This window comes from Triticum aestivum, chromosome 1A (genome assembly GCF_018294505.1).
Source record: "Triticum aestivum cultivar Chinese Spring chromosome 1A, IWGSC CS RefSeq v2.1, whole genome shotgun sequence".
NCBI classification, from domain to species: Eukaryota; Viridiplantae; Streptophyta; class Magnoliopsida; order Poales; family Poaceae; genus Triticum; species Triticum aestivum.
This window is the reverse complement of record NC_057794.1, coordinates 264,639,711-264,645,735: the sequence shown is the minus strand read 5'-3', so window position 1 is coordinate 264,645,735 and position 6,025 is coordinate 264,639,711.

Below are 6,025 nucleotides of genomic sequence, written 5' to 3'. Positions count from 1 at the left end.
ATCTGATGTAAGTCTTGCAAGTACTTTGAATGAGTACTCACGGTTGCTTTGCTACCTCTTTTCTCCCATACCCGATTGTTGCGACCAGATGACGGATCCCAGGCGCCAGACGACACCACTGATGACTACTGCTATCCCGAGGATGCCTACTACTACGTGACGACCGCTGACGACTTGGAGTAGTTAGGAGGCTCCCAGGCAGGAGGCCTTGCCTTTTCGATCGATGTTGTTTTGTGCTAGCCTTCTTAAGGCAAACTTGTTTAACTCATGTCTGTACCCAGATAATGTTGCTTCCGCTGACTCTGGTGTTTTCGAGCCTATGTATTCGAGCCCTCGAGGCCCCTGGCTTGTAATATAAAGCTTGTATTATTTTAATTTGTGTCTAGAGTTGTGTTGTGATATCTTCCCGTGAGTCCTTGATCTTGATCGTACACATTTGCGTGTATGATTAGTGTACGATTGAATCAAGGGTGTCACAAGTTGGTATCAGAGCCAACTGCCTGTAGGTAGCCCCCTTTCCAACTCCTTGGCCGAAGTTGAGTCTAGTCACTTAAAAAAACTTTTACTAACATGGCTGTGTGGCTTACGGGCCCACGTCGCCATTGGGTGGTATTAGGATCTTTTATTTCTCGTCTATACTCTGGGACTCCGATCTCTCGTCTATTTGGGTTAAACACTTTACTAACTCTAACATTAGGCTCTCGTACCCACTTCCTCCCAGAGAGCCCCGACGTTATCGATGATCGCTTGCTTCGCCAGAAGACTTCGAAGATACTCTACGCTGTTCTCCCGAGAACATGTGCTCATTACTTTTGCAATTCACTTCCACCGTCAACACCTATGTATAGCTACACACACCTGTCGTTCATACATCATTTTCAGGTTGCTCTTGTTATTACAAGATGCCTAGAATTACACTTCGATGTTTCGAGAACCCCTTCCGCAACTGCCTTGAAGTTGTTTGCCGCATGAATACCCCGATGAATAATTCCACACACTTATCAGGGATTTGTTCATCCCTAGTTGATCATATGTCTCACAAAATTCTTCGAATGCAATTCGGTCTCCTGAAGATCCTATGCAGCCTAGTGCTCCCAAAAGTCTTGTCTGCCTGCATTATGGTTAAATCCATATGTCCAGCAATATTCATTAACAACCTTTGTCATTGTCATCCTGAGCCTATTGATTCATTATGTTGCGATTGCTCGCAATCATCAGTCGCACCCTGAAATTTGACCTTCATGCTCATACATCATTCTAGACATGAGTTGGATCTCGGCCAATCATGTTGTAGTTGATTGTCCACCTAGTTCCCTTCAACTTGAACGTTGAATTATTCAGCTGTTTCTATAATCTAATGCCTTCGCATTCTTTCCCTCATCTGATTGAGTACTGATACTCACATCAGACACATTAAGGACCACTGAATCCTTTGTTGGATTATTATCCGGCAATGTCCTTCATATTCAAAATTTTGTGCGCTCTTCCCCCTGATACATATTGCCTTTGGTAAATTGTATCCTCTGCTTATTGTCAACCATGCTCTGTCATTGAGCTGATGTTATATGCTCTGGAAGTTAGTTGTATATGTTCCTAAGATACCCCTACGGGTTGAACATATACCTTTCCTAAATCTGTGTGGACTCGAAAGAGATGTGAGTCATACTCTTCTGGTGCTTCACCAGATAAATCTTTCGTGCTACAAATTCTTCGAAAACGAGGAGTGAATGAAAGATTTTGCATTGAAGAAGTGGGAGTCGACCTTGAACCTTTTTGTTCATGCCCATGGACCCGGTGTAGAACTTATCATGGAAGCTACTCGTAAGAATAATTACCCCTTGTTATAAGTCCATCTAGCATCGGTGGTTTGATCATTCATAACCGCGGTTCCGACCATAGTTTCTCTTTAATTCCATTTCCCGGACAAGTTAAAATACTTGTCTACTGCAAGTCATTTCACTTGTCCAACGTCTAATTTGATCTACCTTCAAGTATTGCCTCATGTTATCTCGAGAATATTGTGTCATTGCACTACCTCTTGTAAATTCTTAATTGAAGTGATACTCCGTCACATCATTCCTACCTGATTGGCTACATCATTGTCATGCTAAATTTTAACTGTGCTACCTGGACCTTTTCGGAGCACAATTTTCGATAATGAGCTAACTTACGTCAATCTTCCTCGTCGTATCATTTCACCTTGAACAACAAACTTGATTTCGAGTTTGTGTTGTACCCGTGGTTCCAGTAACTTTTCGCTTCGTCATTCCTTTGACTTGATGTCGTCGCCGATCGATTACATCTTCATGAAACCTCTCAACAAATGTGTCGTGATCATCATCATCATTCCAAACTTTCCCAGGATATCAACCGAATTCATGATGAGAAATACCATCCTTACCTCTCGATGATTTGTGTCAGCATCGACAACATTCTTGTCTTCCCCCCAACACAAACTTGTTCATATTAATTTTGGGTATACATCCTTTTTGACATGTCGATGGATTGCTACTGAATCCATCGGCCACCTCCTCATCTTTTCCCTGATAAAATATCATGATATGTTCTAAAAATTCCGATGGATCCTTTGTGCTCCTAAGGTCTGACCTTTACCTGATGACCATGTCAATGCTATCCGAAAGCATGATTGTGGTACTCCGAACCTCTTTAAAACCATTTGGAGGCGCAATGCTAAATGTTTATTGATCACTTATCCAAACACTGTTGTATGGGTAACATCATGAATTTCCTCTCCCCTTTACCTAGAAGGTAATCTACTACCTTGTCATGGATGTCATCCTATGCTTGTCCTTGGGAATAATATACTCCTGATATTTGTGTTTAAACACATTTTCCTTTCCATTGTTCTGATTAAATCAATAATCACATTTCCCTTTCCCTTGTTTTGTTTGAACCTTTCTTGTGATCTATATGATATAAGCAGAAATAAATCCCTGCTTATAAAAAACCCCGATGCACAAGCTCTGTCATTAAGCCCTTGTTACTATTGTTGATGACATTCCGGTAGCCACTGATGGACGAGAACTTTGCCTATTGGTCCGCCTCGCCTTGCGAGCAGGAAAATGGTTCTCTTTGTCCCTCGCCCTTGGTACCAACATTGTTGCCAACATAACTCACAGTCTATCCTATGACATGCCTTGCTATCATATCCGTGCAAGATGTCGCCGCTCTTCCTACTCTGAACACACAAGGTGGGCCCATAACCCACAGTTCCACGAGATCGAAACCTGACTCTCCTGTACAACTTTGATTCCGAAATATTCTTTGCACTTGGCTTCGTAGGTAATTCACGAGCTAACTTCCTCACCATGTTTCATTCCGGTATCAGAGGCAACATTATTCTTCATTGCTCCGAACCCCTTCATCACCTGTTATAGGCATTAGCTTGATGCCTACCTGGTTAAAACTTGTTGAACCTCCTTATAACACTCTTTATTTGTTTCCTGGTGCTTCTAAAATCTCCTTCCTTGAGAAAATTACCGGATGCCAATCTTTTTAGACATACGTCCTTATAGTTTTCCCCTTATACCCTATTCGTAAGTATGATGGAATTTCTGAAGAAAGGATGAGGACTTCATCATGATGCCCTGATGTAGCGAATTGAAGCCATCAACGGTATGGATCAACCTCTTCGATGAGAGCCCCAAGAACAAGAAGATTCGTTAGAATTTCATACCCAATTCTTCCCCCTTACTCCACCTCTTAAATCTCGGGACAAGATTTCTGGTAGTGGAGGAGATTTGTAACAACCCGAGAATCATGCCACAGCAATCTCCCACTAATCATGCCATGTAATCATGATTACCTTGCTAATTGCCACTTGTCGAAAACATCAAGTTCTAAATCAAATTTAAATTGCAAGTCAAACTATTAATTCTCCAAACAGAGAAGCAAAAATGTTCGAGATGTTTCAAATAATGCCCAAGTAATTGTCATGAATAAATCAACTCAAATTGGGTTTTTAAATTTGGCCATAGCAATATTTTTGTGGGCCAGCAAACGTTTAATTTGGTCATTTAAATTCCAACATATATTCTTACTTTTGCCGATCCACGTGAAACTTTGAGGGTGGCCCTATGCTACTGCATTGTATTTATGTGCCGAGTTTCGTCTATAACAAAAATCGTTTGCTCGCTCAAATAAATACCAAATAGTAGCTGAAAAAATAGAAAACAGAGTAGAAAGAATAAATCAGAAAAGAGCAAAGGCAAATAAAAGCTCACACTGTTGGTCTGGGCCGTAAGCCCACAGTGCAAAGCCCAACCCATCCCCTCTCATCCTTTTCCTCTGTATGCCAGGGGATGGCGTGGCGGCCATCCACCCCGCCATGGCCGCCGCAGCCGCTGCTGTCGGCCATCCTACGGTCAAGGGGTTGGATAAGAGCAAGCCCTCGACGCTCTCTCTGTCGCCGAAACCCTAAGCCCTCAGTTTTCCCCTCCCTTGCATCTCACACACGATCCTGAGCTCGCCCGAGCGAAACCATGGCCGCGCCGTCGTCAGCCTCGTGCGTCGGAGCCTCCCCGAGCTTCTCGGTGACGATCAGGAGCTTCACCGCCGTCATTTGCTTCGTCTACATGCGGCGAATCGAGAAGGGCAGCCTCGTACGCTCGTCATAGTCGTCATCTGCTCCGCCACGGTCGTCGACCCCATCATCGATTCACGCATCTCCGGTTCATCCCCGACCACCTCGAGCTCGCCTAAAGAACCACAGTGAGCTGCGCCTTCGATTCCCCCTTCTTCCCCATCGATTCGGTCGCCGTAGGTGCCCTCCCCCGAGCTTAGCTGCCGCGGTCGGAGCTTCGCTCTCCAGGCTCCTCGCCGCGCTCCCACGAGCCCTGGGCATCCGGCAGCGCCCCTGCGGCACCCCCGCGCGCGTGCCCACCTGGGCCATGCCCTGCCTCGCCCCTGGAACGCGCTCGCTGTGCCTGCAGCCGCCCGCCATCCCGCTCCCCTACTGCTCCCACTAGCTGCTCCTGCTTCGAGCTGCTGCTGCTCAGCCTCCCTGTGCCGCCTGCCTCCGCCGCAGCTCGCCCCACGCCTGTCGCCGCCGCGTCCTTCACCGTGCCATGCCCTGCCGGCCCACCACCGCGGCCACCGGTGTCCCGCTGCCCACGCGCCCTGCTCCTCCCCATCGGCCGACGACCTCGCCTGTGTTCGGGCGGGCTACGCCCAAGCGCCTGCGCCCGTTAGCCCGTTCCAGTGGCCTTTGTGCCACTGGCAACTGGGGCCCTTCCCCTAAAAAGAGAGTTAAAAATATATATTAATAAAATTAATTAATTAATTAGTTAAGTAATTAATTAACTTAATTAACCTAATGAACTGGATTATTTAAGTTAAATTAGTAATTAACTAGATGTGTGTATGACAAGGGGCCCCATCCCCATGTTGACCAGTCAAACATTGACTGGTCAACAGGGACCCCATGTACCCACATGTCACCCTCTGGTACACTTCTGTGTATGCAGAGCTGGGTGCATCTAGCGTTTTAATCATTATTTTTGAATTAATAGTAATTTCAGAATATTGCTAAAACTTTAGTAAATCATATAAAATAATCCGTAACTCGGATGAAAAAGTTTTATATATGAAAGTTGCTTAGAAAAATCCCACGAATCCGAATGCACGGTCCTTTCACCTGTCACATGCCCCTAGAATGCTGAACATGGAACCGTCCCCTCTCTTTCATCTGTCCGGAATTCGTCTAACGCCGGGGATTCATCCTCGGATGTTTATCCCCTCCGTCTGCAACATGTAGTACTACGTTAGGACAACCCTAGCTCTGCCTATCATCATGTTATGCCTTGTGATGCATTGTTTGCTCTGTATTTACTGTTTCTTCCCCCTCTTCTCTCCGGTAGACCCCGAGACCGATGTTGCCCCTGTGATCGACTACGTCGACGATGACCCCTCCTTGCCAGAGCAACCAGGCAAGCAAACCCCCCTTGAGCATTCCAATATCGCCCATTTCTTTCCCTCTCATGCTTGCATTAGAACTGCTACTGCT